The sequence below is a fragment of the Pongo abelii genome, chromosome 12, assembly GCF_028885655.2.
Source record: "Pongo abelii isolate AG06213 chromosome 12, NHGRI_mPonAbe1-v2.0_pri, whole genome shotgun sequence".
In the NCBI taxonomy this organism is placed as follows: Eukaryota; Metazoa; Chordata; class Mammalia; order Primates; family Hominidae; genus Pongo; species Pongo abelii.
In genome coordinates, this window is record NC_071997.2 from 69,949,525 (window position 1) to 69,965,976 (window position 16,452).

At 47.2% G+C, this 16,452-nt stretch overlaps 1 long non-coding RNA gene across 1 annotated transcript in view; it reads right to left on the minus strand.

The window, feature by feature from the left end:
* Nucleotides 1–490: 490 nt before the first annotated feature.
* The window catches only part of LOC129057692 (uncharacterized), a 31,831-nt gene continuing 15,869 nt past the window's right edge, over nucleotides 491–16,452 (minus strand). The window contains exons 8-10 of the long non-coding RNA XR_010136178.1: nucleotides 15,843–15,922; nucleotides 14,543–14,694; nucleotides 491–1,518 (exon numbers count right to left, since the gene is read on the minus strand). This is a non-coding gene — a long non-coding RNA (uncharacterized LOC129057692). The remainder of the gene's footprint in view (nucleotides 1,519–14,542; nucleotides 14,695–15,842; nucleotides 15,923–16,452) is intronic.

Sequence of the window (16,452 nt, forward strand, 5' to 3'; positions counted from 1 at the left end):
ATGCACTTTTGGCAAGAATACCACAGAAGTGAAGTTTTGTCCTTCTCGGTATGTCATACTGAAGAAGCAGGATATTTCCCTGACCCCTTTGTGGGACTCATGACAGGGGTGCCTCGTTTACTCAGCCCGCTGCTGTCAACTCCTCACAGGAGGTAGCGCACAAGTGAATGAGGTGGGAACTGGAGCGCATGAGTGCTGGAACCGCCGGCTGCTTTGGTGCCAGCAGGAGGGCCCTGCAGCAGCATCCAGATGGGGGCTGTGACCCCCGAAGCCCCACAGGGCGTGTTACAGTGCTCTTTTAGCTCTGCTGTCCACAGACAGCTTAAGTTTTAACAGCTCAGTGGGCCCTTTGCCTCGTCGCATGGGGCAGCTGCCCTCCACCAGCGAGGGCAAAGGGCCAGTGTGGCAGCCTTTCGTATCCACACCTGTGGCCCCTGAGCTCTTGTCCGGTGTCCAGGAATAATGAAGTCACATGAACGAATTGAAAGGTGGTAAATGTGGAGGATTTTATTGCCAATGAAAGTGGATCTCAGCAGGAAGGGGAGCTGAAAAGGGGATTGGGGGGTAGGTCATCTTCTTCTGAAGTCCGGCCGTCTCCAGTCAGATTCTTCTAAGTTACGCCGTCAAGCTGCACCTCTGAAGTTAAGCTGCTTCTCTCTGACGTCCAGCCATAGTCCTGATGTCCCGCTGCTTCTCCTCTCTGCCAGCTGAGTCTGGGGTTTTTTATAGGCACGGGATGGGGTGGGGCAGGGCCATAGGTGATTTAGGAAAACGCAACATTTGAGTGGGAAAACAGGAATAGAAATTCTCACTTTGGGCCACGGTTTCAGGCTTTTCAGCTGGAGGGTGGGGTTCTCGCTGGGACCCGCCCTTTTCTGCCTAGAATTTCTCTGCCTCCTGTCCCTATCACTAGCAGGTACCTCATGCTGATTTGTCTTATTACAGGTTGTGTCAACCTTGAGCACTTGCTTAAGGTGGTATCTGGTAGTTTTCTCCATAGTAAAATTCTTTTTCTTTTCATAACTGGTAAGTACCCTGAGGGAGATACTTTGAGACTATGAATAGCCTATTTCTCCTCTAACTCCTGTCCACTGAATTTAGATCCACCAGCAGATCTTCCCCGCAGTAGTTATTACTATAATGTTGGTCTAATAGTGATTTTGTATTTTACAAGGGTCCCTGTTTTCCCCACTTTATAGACAAGATACTGCAGCTCGGATCTGTAACTTACCCGAGGTCCCAATGCTAATAATTGGCAGAGTCAGAACTCAGGCACCAAAGCAGTGCCTCTGACCCTAAGCACTGTACTCTTGCGGTGGGGAAGTGAACCATATACTGTCTCATGGCACCTCTTGTCACCACTTGATTTTCCTGTGTGTGATCTTCTCCCCCAGACACACAGTTTCTGGAGGGCAGGGACTGGCTCCTATTTGATTCCCCCAGGCTGCTCCAGGCAAGGTCTGGTGTCCCATAAGTGCTTGTGGACTGACTGGTAGCTGGAAGGATTGAAAAGGCCACCTGTGTTGAGAGGAGGAGGTAGAAACCAAAGAATGTCCAGCTTCTTTCCTTTTTCCCAGCCCACAAGGTCACAAGGAAAGAGATGGGGACATACCCAAGTCTGGACAGAGGAAAAATGTGGGCAGGGCCTCCGCGGAGGGGCAGAGGGCTCAGGAGGGCAGATACCAGCTGGATAATGGGTGGGAATAGTTGGGAGAAAGTTTCAGAGAAAAGGTAGAGAAAGGAGGAGGGACCATCTTATCTGTTTATCATTTTACAGGTGAGGAGGCCAAGACCATGTTCTAGGGCTTTACTGATTATAATCAGACCCTCAAGTGCAAAGTAGGGTTTGTTGAAAGTATTCAGGGAAGGAGTTCACTGCAACTCATTGGTAGGAAATGTAGCCTCGAGGGGCCTTTTCAGCTCAAGTGCTTCCCCTGATTACCAGTGTTTCTGTGCCTCTAAATTCACATTTATCCATAATTCAAATACTGAGTACCTTCCATGGGGTAGCACTGTACTGGGAATGAAATTGTAAGCAAAAGCAGAGGTCACCTTAGCCCAGTGGGAAGGGGTTGATTTTTTTTCTGACTTGTCTTCCCTGCGGCCTATGGGTGGGGTAGACCAAGCCAGAATGAGAAGCCAAAGGGACAAGTGCACAGAAGGACATCCTGCACAGTCCAGAGAGGGTCAGTGACTTGTTCAAAGTCACACAAGTCTGGAACTTGGGTCCTGCAGTGCTGGTTTCAGGGCTCTTCCTGTGCTCAAACATGTTCCTCATTCATCTTTACTTACCTTTTGATGCAGGGGGTAGAGGGTGGGGTGGCCTGAGACCCCTATGGCAGCAAAGGGAGGTCAGAGAGTGTGGTGTGGGTGTTTATGGAGATGCACTTGAGTGCAGGACTGAGGCCCGGGCTGGGACCAGGGCTAAGGGTGACAGCTAGGCCTACCGGAGGGGTGCTGGATGGAGGAGAGAATTGTTCACAAGGAAGCCACAGGCTGAAAACACTGAGAAACAGCCTCCAGGGGCCAGCTGCAGACTTCAGTTTCCAATTCCTGAATTCACCTCTTCTACAGTAATGCCAGCTCACTTGCCTGACTGCCAGGGCCGAATGCCCAGGACCTAGACTTTGGTCTACACAGTCAGAGGAAAGAGAGCAGGGCAGCAGTGTTGAGTGGAGTGACTAACTCTGGATTGGCAGTGGTCCTGGGCTCTTGGCCCAGCTCGGCCATTACAGACAGTGTCTTCACCTGTCAGGCTCTGGTTTACTCACTGGATGCAAAATGAAGGTGTGGGGCTGCTTCTGAGGTTTTCAGTCTGAATCACCGGAACAGCTAATGAGATGGTAAATTCCAGGCCCACCTGAGATCAGGTTCAGGGGCTCTGGAATGAGGCTCAGGGACATGCCTTGTTAACAGATGCCCCCAGAGGATTCTGGGCCATCCTCAGTCCTGGGCCACATTTTAACCAACAGGAACTTGGCCATCTCCGGGTTCTCTTAAGTTTCCCTGCAAAAAAAACAGGTTCCTTGGGCCAAGGAGAGGAAGACAGCTATTTTCCTGGTACCCCCTGCCAGTCAGTGTGGGATGGGCCAGTGGGAGAAGAGACTGGACATCCTCCACTGACCAGGCAGGAATGGCCAAGCAGGACACTAGCAGGGAACCAGAAAACCAGCCCTGGCAGTCAAGACTGGGGGACTGAACTGGAGGTGCAGAGCCTGCGGCTGAGGGCAAGCTGCACTATCTGTTTAGGTCCCTGAGGTCCCACTCATCTCCATCTCCTGTTCCTTGGCCTGGCCTGTTTACCTTAAATCCCAACCAAGCCAAAGCTCATTTGAACATATTGGTAACCAGGGAGCAGATTTCAGGACCTGAACCCTAAAAGCACTTTGTGTTTTCTCAAATTCCAGAAGATGGACAAGTTGAAGAAACTTCACAGGAGCCCAAGAGGCTGGCCAGAGAGCCCAGGACTCGGTTCCTCTGTGGGAAGGCACACGCTCTCTAAGTTATAGCTCTGGGTCTCAGTCTGTCTCACTGGGTATGGGCCTTCCAAATCCCCATCTTTCAAGGGTTCCTTCCTCCAAAATCTGTCCTCTCCCCAGCCACAATCACCTGCTTTTTCCTCTACAACCTTGTTAGCCAGCCATTTGAATGTCCATCTCCTGCACTAGACGGAAGTAGGGGCTGTTCCACCTTTGTTCTCCGGAGTGCCTGGCACATCATCAAATCGAAAATAGCATTGAATGAGGCAAGGGTTCCAGTTCAAAATGTTTTGTCTGGAGACAAAAGTGCTAAGGAGGGGACATGTGCAGCCCATATTAAAAGGACTTTATCTCAGAGTTTATTTCACTATTTATAAAAATAATGACTGGGAAAAAATGTGACCTTCAGGACTAAAATACCTGTTCTTAAGTTTACCTGATAGCCTCTGAGCAACCTTTTATGCATACAGTGGATAAAAATTTTTTAAAAAATACAAATATGGTCTACTATTCAGGTGGGATGCCCAGCTCTGATAACTGCCTTCCAGGAGAGGGAACATAATGGTGAAATGTTGAATTTTAAAAAGGGAGTAAAAGGTTTGTGGGTGAAAGTAACTAATGGCCCTGAGACATTTATGACAAAAACATGAGAGCACCATAGGCAGAAAGAAAACTGGAAGCTCAATGACTGAGACAAAGACCCAGCAGCCACGCTTGGGTGGGCATAGTGCTCCATGGCTCCCTATGATGGCTCATCTCAGCTACTCAACTGCCGCAAAGGAAGGAGGGAAAACTGATCAACTCATGGAGCCTCAATTCCATCATCTGTAAAATGTGTGCAGCAGTCATTCCTACCCATTGGTTTGTTGTGAGGATTAAATAAGATCACAGCAGGGCTGGTAGATGCTTTTCCTGAGACCAGAATACACAGTACCTTGGCCTGATTAATTATATGTAACTATCTACAGGCTGATGTAGAAGACAGAGGCACTATTCAGTTACTCACAGTAACAGGCATGAGCCCCACTCTCCCCTATTTTCATTATGTTCTGGTTTTATGAAATGTTTACCTTACTTTGCTTGCATAAGGAAAACCATTTCATCAGGACCTGAGAAAAATCTACTATTCAAAAATGATTGTAAGTGGGGCACAGTTGTGCCCACCTGCAGTCCCAGCTACTTGGAGGCCAAGGTGGGAGGATCAGCTGAGTCCAGGAGTTTGAGGCTATGGTGTGCTATGACCACACCTGTGAATAGCAACCATACTCCAGCCTGGGCAACATAGCAAGTCCCCATCTCTATTTTTACAGAATAAATATAAATTCATTTAAAATGATTATAGCAAAACAATATTCCAAAACAATATACAATGGCATTTGGGTTGATTGTATGCATTCTCTTTTTCTCTCAGGTTAGGAGCTTATGCAGCCTACATGAAAATTAAGTATTACAGTTTGTTTTGTAAAATAAGTTAGTGTGTAAGGCAGTTAGTGTGTAAAATAAGTTAGTTTGTAGTGATTAAAAGCATTAGCCCTGGTTAAGCTTCTTATAAAATCCCTTGTTGTGACAGCCGGGAAAGTGAGTTAATGAAAATTCTGATGCTCTATCAAATCAGTTGGTCAAGAAGCTTGGTCAGGAGGTCAGAAACGTGGGCCCTGCCTGAGCAGCAAGCCACCATGACCCAGGCCAACCTGAGGACAAAGGCCTCAACTATTCCTTGAACCATGCTGACAATCAGGACATTCCAAAGAAACAAGTGATGTGGATTTCAGTGACGTAAGTAAGGGGCCCCTGAGGGTCACAACAAGGCCTGCCTCTTTGCAGCTGCAGCTGCTGCTCTCAAGAGCTGAGTCAAAGTGGAAGGCAGACCCCCCAACCACAGAAATGCTGCCTGATATTCACGAAAACCACCTCTGACTCCCAATACCTGTGGCATTCTCCCTGTCATATCTGAAATGTCTCCCTCCAGGGAAAAATTATCCAACTATTTTACAATTTTCAGTCAGAAATTCTACAAGCAAGGAAACCACATGACCCAGAAATTATACTCCTGGATATTTATCCAAGAGAAGTGAAAACATATGTCCATATGAAGTCGTACACAAATGTTCCTAGCAGCTTTATTCATAATAGATTGTGAATCTGCCTTAAAGACTGAGGCCAAGTTTACTTCAAAACCAGAATTTAGTTTCTCCTCAAACTGTCTGCAGAGTTCCATCTTGGCATCGCGAGGGACTCTTTTGATTAGAGAGGACAAACACATCCAAGACAGCTTTGGACCAGCTGTCACGCTCACAGATGTCTGGGAACCCCAGAGCATTGCCTTGCCCTGAGTTGCTACAGAGACGGGCACGCTGTCCAGGAGTAGCAAGAACCTCACCAGAAGGCCCAACTTATCCTGGGTTCTCTCCTTTAAACATTTCCTGGCCTTACTATCAAAATCCAAGCATTCACGGTCTGAATCGCCAGAGCCAGATTGCAGCGTGCAATGAGTCCCATTCAGCAGCACCCCATGTGTTACCACAATGCTTCGAGATGGGTCATGCTCTGCCCATTTTGCAGATGGGGAAATCAGTCCCTACAGAGGTGAAGTGACTTTCCCAAAGCCTCATGGCTGGTGGATCTTGGGCTGACATTGGACTCACGTGGTCTGGCTCCTACAGTAACTGAGGGTGTGCGCTTACACATGGAATGAACTACTGAGAATGATCTCGGAGCTGAAGCCAAGGGGAGCACGAAGGTCTGGTCCTGTGAGGACATGCACTGTAGACAGCTCTGTCAGCTGGGCCAGGCTGCATTTCCTTTTGTGCTCCATCAAGAGCAGGCTCACCTCACGGCCACACCCATGCCCATCAGCTGGACTTGACACCTTCCTGGGATCCACCCAAACTAAGAGATGGGATTTTAAAAGGCTTGAGTTCTAACCTTGGCCCTTTACAAGAATTTGCTGAGTGATTCTTCACAACACCCTCTGCAGTAAGTGCTGCTAGCTTCCCCATCTGCAGTAAGTGTCATTAGCCTCCCCATTTAACAAGGGGAGGAAACAGGTAGAAAGGAGCCAAGTGTTCCCCCATCTTCTGCCACCCAGCTAGTAGCAAAGTCAGATCTAACACCCAGGTCTTTTTCTGACCCCAGATCTGGGCTCTAATCTCTGATTTCTCTGAGGCTAGAGAAATAAGCCATGAGGAAAACGTTGGTGCAACAAATGAAGGTCTTAGCTCCCTTGCAGGGGAATAGCCATTCTTGGGTTCAGCGGCAAAGCAGTGAGGGTAGCTGAGGCTGCTGGAGGCAACCGCTCAGGCCAGGCCACAAATAAAAGTGAGAGCGCACCCAATTAAACTAAGGCCTTAATTACAGGCTTCGTTCAGAGCCTAGCAGCAAAAGCTTGCTGCAGCCCCACAGGTGCTAGACGCTGAGGAGTTCCCACCAGCCTGGCTCAGCCCTCCGCACCCAGGCAGCCCACCCCACCCCCACCTTCCGAAGGTAGAACCACTAGGACTTCCGAATCAGATGCACTTTGGAATCTGAGATGCTCGGTAAGAAGCTCATTCCAAATCTAGAAGTTCACTGGTCTCTGGATGTCCTTCTCAGAGCTTTCAGTGCACAAAGAAACGGACATCTCTGCCCCTGAGGCCTCTATTCCTCACCATGCTACCAACCCAGGCTCAGCTCTCCCTCCGGGGCCTTCCCGCCGCGCCCAGCCCTTCCTCCAGGCCCGCGATGGGGAAGAAGCCCGGCCAGCCTCCCAGCCCGCACCCGCACTCCTGGCTGCCACACCCAAGGCAGTCTCTGCCTTCTCTAGAGCGAGAGTGCAGCAGGCCAGGGGAGAAGTGGAAAGACACAAAAGGCTGCGGGACTGGGACGGCGAAGCCGCAGCCTGCACTGCAGGGGGCTTGGCAGCGGCGCCCGGGGTCGCCGATCCCCGGTTCTCAGCCAGCCCAGCCCAGCGACCCTTTCTGCGGGGGATGCTGGCCCCTGCTGGCCGCGCGAGAGATCGCAGGGTGGCTATCGCCTCGGGAGAGCAGAGAGGCCCGGGACCCGGAAGCGGTGCCCGCCCCGGGAAGGGGCTGAGCTCTCAGGGCAGCAGCAGCCCCCCGGCCCCCGCGTGGAGGTGGTTAGCCTGGAGGGGAGCTGGGAGAAGGCAAGGACGGGAGGACCTGGGCGCGAGGCCCCAAGTTCTGGTCCTGTCCCCGCCGCCACCCTGGTAACAGTGCTAGCTGCCTCTGCACCTCCCGGTTCACACGTGCTATCAAACGCCTCATATCATAGTTTCTAGAAAGGAGATGAGTCAGAAAAAAGAGGTGAGAGGTCTGTAGCATGACTGGCTCTGGTCTCCCTCCAGGGCCTGCCTCCAGAAGACTTTCTTCAGACTGATGTCTTCCTCAAGACCAGCCAACCCCGAACCATGAGCTGATGGGGCCACGTGCATTTGACAGGCTACTGACTGGGTGGGCTGAATGATGGCCCCCAAAGACAGCCAGGTCCTAACCCCTGGAACTTGTGAATATTACCCTACGTGGCAAAACGAACTTTGCTGGTGTGACTAAAAGCCCTTGAGATGGGGAGATTATCCTGGATTATTCAGATGGATCTTAAATGTAATCACAAGGGTCCTCCTAAAAGAGAGGCAGAGGAAGATTTTACTACAGAAGACAAACAAAGCCATATTACAAAGGAAGCAGAGAGAAACAGATTTGGAAAGGCTATGCTGCTGGCTTTGAAGATGGGTAAGAGGCCAAGACCCAAAGAATGCAAAGACTGCAGCTCTGGACGCTAGAAAGGGCAAGGAAATGTAGAACCCTTGCAGGCTCTGCTGACCCCTTAATTTTGGCCCAGTGAAACTGATTTCAGACTTCTGATCTGCAGAACAGAAAGAGAATAAATGTGTGTTGCTTTCAGCCACCAAGTTTGTGGCAATTTGTTACAGCAGCCACAGGACGCTAATACATGACCCTCTACTCTCTGACTCTTGTACTCAGCACTTGGGATCAAACAGTGAACCCGACAAACCTCTACACCTCCCAGGGAAATTGACCATCTCTCTGTCTCTGGATTTTAAAAAGGAACAGCCACGTAGACATTTTCTCAAAGATATATGAATGGTCAATAAACACATGAAAAGAAAATGCACAAAATCATTAGCATTAGGGCAATGAAAATTAAAACCACAATGAGATACCACTTCATACTCACTAGGATGGCTATAACAAAAGACAATAACAAATGTCAAAAGTGTAGAAGAACTATAATTTTCATATATTGCTGATGGGATTGGAACATGGTGCAACTAACTTGGAAAATAGTTTGGTAGTTTGTTTGGTTTTTTGAGATGGAGTCTTGCTCTGTTGGCCAGGCTGGAGTGCAGTGGTGCAATTTCGGCTCACTGCAACCTCTGCCTTTCAGGTTCAAGCAATTCTCCTGCCTCAGCCTCCCGAGTAGCTGGGATTACAGGCACCCACCACCACACCCAGCTAATTTTTGTATTTTTAGTAAAGACGGGGTTTCACAATGTTGGCCAGGCTGGTCTTGAACTCCTGACCTCTGGTGATCCACCTGCCTCGGCCTCCCAAAGTGCTGGGATTACAGGCGTGAGCCACTGTGCCCGGCCAGTTTTTAAAAGTAATTTACCCAAAATAAGCACATACTCCAAATATATGTGCATGTAAGAACAGAAGCTATGAATGTTCATAGCTGCATTATTCATAGCTGCCCAAACCTAGAAATAAATGTTCACCATCAGTGAATGAAAATGTGGTATTTGCAGTGGAATATTACTCAGCAATATAAAGGAACAGATTACTGTTATGCTGCAATACGGAGGAGTCTCAAGAACATTACACTAAGCAAAAGAAGCAAGACACAGAAGACCACATATTGTATTATTTATATGAAATGTCAAGAGGCAAATCCATAGAGACAGAAAGATTAGTGGTTGCCCGGGACAGGGACGGGGTGGGAATGGGAATGCTACAAGTAGGAGTATCTTTGGAGTGATAGCATTTTAAGGTTGGATTGTCATGGTGAGACAACTCAAAATGAATTTTATGATATACAAATTAGACCTTCAATAAAGCTGGGTTTTGGCTGGGCGCAGTGGTTCACATCTGTAATCCCAGCACTTTGGAAGGCCAAGGCGGGCAGATCACTAGGTCAGGAGATCGAGACCATCCTGGCTAACACAGTGAAACCCCGTCTCTACTAAGAATACAAAAAATTAGCCAGGCGTGGTGGCGGGCGCCTGTAGTCCCAGCTACTCAGGAGGCTGAGGCAGGAGAATGGCGTGAACTCAGGAGGCAGAGCTTGCAGTGAGCCAAGATCGCACCACTGCACTCTAGCCTGGGTGACAGAGTGAGACTCCATCTCAAAATAAATAAATAAATACATACATACATAAATAAAGCTGGATTTTTTGTTTCATTAAAGGCAAATCTAGCATATAGAATAATAAAACCTCAAACCTCACAGGAGTATTTGCATTTTAAGAGCGGGACCTTAAAGATTTCAAAACCTACAGTATGATGGAAGGCCTGGTGACAGACCACACCTGGGGACTATGGCCAGCACTTCTCTGGATCATCCCAGTGGGCAGCCCTACCACCCTATACTGCAGCTATATTGTGCCACCTTTTACATTCTGGGGAGCGGTGGGAACAGAGCTGCACACTGTTTGCCTCATACCTTCACCGGGGCTCAACATGGAAGCCAGTACATGCTTCATGCAGCCACAATTCACACAAAAGCACCCCATGCCTGATGCCTCTGCTTTCCACGAGGCAGGCATGGAATCTGCTCCTCCCACCCCCAGAGCTGGGTCTGTGGAGACACTGCATTCCCCTCCTCTCAGTAGGGTCCTGCACCTCATCCCATCCAGCTCTCCCCAGCTTCACTCTGCCGACTAGGCTGCTCTCCAGGGAGGTTAAGATGTGGGAGCTGGGCCAGGAGGCTGCTGCAGCAAGATCAGGGCTGCCAATCCCATTTAGCTCTGCATCTCTCAAGACCCTAAGGCCAGCTTACAGGCACCCCTCATCCTGAAGCTTTCCTTCAAGTAAAAGAGTTCTTTCTAGAAAACAGGCCCATGCCTGGCACTGCAGAGAATGTGGCCCTGCTTCCAGAAACTCAGGACCCATCCTGCCTAACTCAAAGTTTTTCTTCTTGATCTACTTTACAAATTTCTCCCACTCTTACCTCCATGAGACGCAAGCACATGCAAGTATCTATTCTCTCACAGCATGTGAATTCCCCCACCCTTTAGCTCAGTCTAATAAAAGCAAGCAAACCGTGGGTGAGAACCATATTTAAGACCTCTAGCATCCTCTCCAATGGTCTCCCCTGCAAAATGACAAGTGTAGGCCTAAAACAGAGGAATGGGAATAGCCCCACTTTTAAGAGTAAAGGAGTCAAACATTGCTGGTAGATTTTAAAAAGATCTACAGACGTTTTTGTTTATTTTTTTAAACTACACATAAAAGGTTTTCTTTTATTTAGGGTGATGCTGTCAGGCTCTAATAGCAGCCCGGCATAGGCAGTGGCCAAAACAGGAACAGAAGACAAGATCTTGTAATACAAAATAAATACAAACTTGTAATCCAATAAAATACAACTGAGGGTGAAGGAAAAAGGAGGAGGAGGTCTCACCCCGCACCCAGCCTAAAAGGAGAAGAAAGTGCTGAGGCCAAGTAAGTTTTCTAAAGCATGTTAACAGTTCCTTGTGTGTCCATCACTAAACTCATTCATTAACTTTCCAATTTGGTGACGTGTGCCTCCTGCTCCCCTGGACACCTCCTGCAGACCACACTCATCACTGGAGTATCTTAGTCACCAGAGGTCTACCTCAGCCTATTGTTGGGACTACAGGCTGGGTCTTGATGCAGAACATACAGCATACACGCCTTCTCCCAGGAAAAGAGTCAGGAGCCCAGCATAATTTACATCACGGACAACGAGGATGATGTACAGGATGGGACTCAAGCTGCTTCTTCCTAAGTTCGCAGAGAATCTATGTGACTTGATGGCACCTCCAACAGGAGACAAGGTGGTCCTCTCTCCCACCCTGCTTTATAGACAGGCATCAGGGAGGCAGCAGGCCTCTGATTGCTCCCTCCACACCTGTGGTTCCCAGCTCTGATGAACCTTCTTGCCCTGAGCACCTTCTGGAACTTTGGCATGCAGCTTAGGTTGGCAGGAGGTGAAGGGAGGGAGCTTACAGAAGTTCCTCAAGTCAGCCGGGCATACTGACTCATGCCTGGAATCCCAGCACTTTGGGAGGCCCAGGCAGGCAGATCACCTGATGTCAGGAGTTCCAGACCAGCCTGGCCAACATGGCGAAACCTCATCTCTACTAAAAATACAAAAAATTAGCCAGCTGTGGTGGTGCACACCTGTAGTCCCAGCTACTCAGAAGGATGAGGCAGGAGAATCGCTTGAACCCAGGAGGCGGAGGTTGCAGTGAGCCAAGGTCGTGCCACTGTACTCCAGCCTGGGCAACAGAGCGAGACGCTGTCTCAGAGAGAAAAAAAAAAAAAAAAAAAATTCCTCAGGTCAAAAGTAGGTGCTGTAGGTGGGCACTCCAGTGATGTTGTGTTCTGACCCAGAGAATTTGCCTTCCTCACGTACGTTCTAGTTACAAGTCACACAAGACCAAAACTAACATATGCAAGATTGCAGTAAGCACAGCAACTCCAAACAGCAGGCCCAGGTAGTTAAAGGATAATCCAACTCCTGAAACACAAAGGAATTTTTTTTAAAGGGAACTAAGTATCAGGCCCCTTCCTAATGGGCTCTCAAAAGCACCTTCAGAGATTTATGCTCTTATACCTATCCCTAGCATATTGTCAGGCACATCACAGGTAAGTATTTTTTAAGAAAATAAACAAATGCTAACATTTGATTAAAAGCCAAAGCCAGACTTGGAACAAATGAACCTGGTAATATAAGGGCTCGCCACCTATTTTTGCTCTATAGCTCCCTCAAGAACCCTATGCATGCACACAGAGTTAACTTTGGAAAACGCCTAACATCCCTTTGTGATGCTGAATCTAAATTGCCTGAGAGCTGATAATTATTTTTCATTTTATGCATATCAAAAATTGTTTATTTTTAAAAAGATTCTGTTACATTTGAGACCATGTACCCAGAGAAGCACAAGGCCAGTTGTATTTCAGAATGTATTCTACCATCAGATAGCTTATATGGATGCAAAGAACTAGAAACTATCTTTAGAGCAAAATCCACAGAAGCTAGATGACTGCAACCTCCAGATGACTGCCTCACAGACCCTGTTCCAACTTAACTCTTGTCAAGTGTCTTATCTGGACACTTGGGAGGGCAGGAGAAGAAAAAAAACATGGAAATATTTTAAATAGTCAGTTACATGCAGATTTCTAGCCATAAGAAATTGAATTACTATGTACCGAGCTTCTATTTTATGCCAACTCAATCTTCTCTTGACATATATGAACTAAGAAACCCCCACTTCAAGAAAAAAACTTGCAAATAACATGGCAAGATTACCTATCTGCCCTTAGAGTTCAGTGGAAAAAGATTGTGCTAAATGGCATCTTTGCTGGGATTTCAGCATCTAACATTCAAAGATCTAAACAAAGCCTTCGACATCTAGTCTAATCCTTTGTTTCACAGGGATATGCAAGACCTGAGCACCAAGGTCACACAGCAAGTTCGCAAGATGGGAAATAAAAATCATGTCTATTGATCTGCCTGTGGCAGCACAGGCAGGTTACATTATTTCAGAGGTAACTGTACCAAATGAATTACCATCACCAGCAGTAAGTCCTTAAAAAGGCTAAGGGCATCTGTTAATTCATTACCAACTGCTCTATGCTGGACCCGCTCACAAGGAGCTCACATCGATTTTCCCGTGCAAGTCCCTGCCCAATATAATCTTTGATAAGAAGAAAAAAAGCAAGCCAAAAGCAAGGGTCACGAAGGAGCCTTGGGGAAACAACTGGATGTTCAAGTTAATTCTTACTCACGTCTACTTTGATCAGAGTCAGGAATAGCATCCTATGGAAGTATTCCAAAGGCAAAGTTGCAAAAGAAAAATCAGTACAATGAACATTCTCATAGTAAATGACCTTACAACATGTTCCAAGTTCTAGAACAGTTCCTGGACTTTGTCTGTATCCTTCGGAAAATGTTTTCTTTGGTATTTGTGGCCAAAGGCATCAGAATAAGAGCTCCACCCTGACCTGCTCAGGGTACAGGGTTTCCAGGAGATCCCAGCAGCTGATAAACACAGCCAGTGGCAGGGTGCCTGGGCAACCGATACCTGGGCAGGGAGCATGCACACACTGCATGCCAGGCTGCGTTGGGGGCATGGACTTCAGTCCTCTTGGCAGCAAGGATCACCACAGAGCTTTAGGCCTGTCTCACAGTCATTCGCATCTAAAGACAGAAGAAATAGGCTGTTCTGGACAGTCTCCCAGGGTGTCCCAAAGGCTCCTCTGCTGCTCTTCCCCTCTGTTGCTGGCCTCCACCTGTTCCTTGAACACACCACACACAACCCTGCTGCAGGGCCTCAGCACCATCCAGAAGCCTCTTCCCTCGAGGGCTACATGGCTGTCCCTCATCATCTTCTCAAGGAGGCCTTCCTTCACCACCTTTTGAAGACTTATCACATACATGTGCATACACAAAACCCTATTTATCCCCTTTATCTGATTGTTATTCATAGAGCATATCAACTCAGATACTCTGTAGTTTATCCGGTCTATCTTCTGATTAGACTGTGAAGTACACGAGGGAAGGGATTTGCCTTTTAGGTTTGCTATTGAATCCCCAGTGTCCCAAACAATGCCTAACCCATAGTAAAATGCAATACAATATATTGCATACATGGATGAATTAATAGCCAATTCTTCCTCGGGTTGGGGGACAAGCATAACATTCCCATGATGTAGACTGAGAAAGGGTCTGCTCTCCATGGGAAATGACATGGCCTAGCATCGGGGGACTTTGCCTAGTTCAACTTGATCCTGGCTGAATCATGCCTAATCCAAGTGTGGCACATGCCATTGGTCACCAGCAGCCAAGAGACCTATCCATACCTTCAAGGAAGGGGCACCTCTTCTTCACCTTGTGGGTTCCTAGAGCATCCTCAGTGAGGGCCCTTATCTGGTAAGACAGGGGATCAGGCACATCCATTCCTTGAGACCTTGGGTGTAGCCAGAAAGCATACGTGACATTCATAGCGTCTTTTCTAGGAATGTTTTAGAAGGGAGGAGAAAAAAACAAGCGTCTTTTCTAGGAATGTTTTGAAAGGGAGGAGAAGAAAACAATCTAAACACCACTTGGTAGAGAAATATTACATTGTTTTTAAAGACTCTGAGATTAGACAGTAAAGTTATGAAACTATATTGTGGACTATTGCGTTCATTAATTTAGCGTATTTAAATTCAGGATTCTTTTCCATCAAGTAATTTCTTAGTTCATCTCTGTAGAAAAAAAGCTGACTTTTCACATGCAGGTTTAGCACAGGAAGTGTTTTTGTTTGTTTTTTAAGAGACAGTGTCTCTCTCTGTCATCCAGGCTGGAGTGCAGTGGCACAATCATAGCTCACTGCAGCCTTGAACTCCTGGGCTCCAGTGATCCTCTCCTGCCTCAGCCTCCTGAGTAACTGAGACTAAAGGCATGCGCCACCATGCTTGGCTAACTTTGTATTTTTTGTAGAGACAGTCTCTCTATGTTGCCCAGGCTGGTCTTGAACTCCTGTTCTCAGGAGATCCTCCTGTCTCTGCCTCCCAAAGTGCTGGGATTACAGGAGTGAGCCACCATGCCCAGCCAGGGAGAAGATTTTTAATCATACTCTTCAAGACATTAGTGACCCTGGCCACAGTTCATTGTGTTTTACCAGGCTCTTCTCCCATTTACTACAAAGGAAGGGAAAACTGATCAAGATCTTGTTTGACACTCTAGTTTTAACACTTTATGGGTATTTTCCCTTTATTTCAGGTACTTGAACTATAGAACTATATATTTTCTCCCCCAAATGGAAAAACGAAATTAACCCTTTTGAGACAGGGTCTCACTCCCATCACCTGGGCTAAAGTGCAGTAGAATTATCTTGGCTCACTGCAGCCTCTGCCTCCCAGGTTCAAGCAATTCTCCCACCTGGGCCTCCCAAGGAGCTGAGACTACAGGTACACGCCACCATGCCCAGCTAATGTTTGTGTACATGTATTCTTAGTAGTTACGGGGTTTCTTCATATTGCCTAGGCTGCTCTCAAACTCCTGGGCTCAAGTGGTCCTCTCACCTCAGCCTCCCAAAGTGCTAGGATTACAGGTGTGAGCCACCACACCTGGCCCAACACATCTTGAATAAAACTACTAAACCTCGAGAACACTTACTTTTCCATTCCAGTTAGCTTGCCTTCATCATTTTGGAGTGAATAGCAGTTGTTTGTTGTTGTTGTTGTTTTTCCAAAGATCTGCAAGCAAGAGTAGAGATTATGATGGTATAAGACTATCTTTGTTTGTTATTAGAACTAGCCAAGAGAAAACACTTTCCTACCAACTGATTGTGGAGGCTGCCTTCGGATTGAGAATACTGTGGAGTGTTGCCAAAAAAGACCCAATGAACCCTGGCATCGTGTAGACCACTGTTGCTTATCTCTGTTAGGGGTGTATTCTTCTGAACAGATTTTAAGAACAAAAGTTAAAGGCAACTAATTCCAGGAAAGAACTGCTGAGTGGACACTTAGTTACTGATCATTAAAGTCAAGTCAGGTCTTGACAAAATGTAAAGAACCTTATTGTCTTCTGTTCCCACTTTTGGTTGTATTTGACTACCTGTGTAATCTGTTTCAGACCTCCTTGTCAGTTATGAAAGAGAAACGAAGACTCATAATGCCAAAGCCCACATACTCCAGGATCTATATCATGTTACAGTGTTCATCATTGTATACTACTACATATCTACGTCATTGTAGTTATGTCAAAGGCATGCAGGCTTGTATCT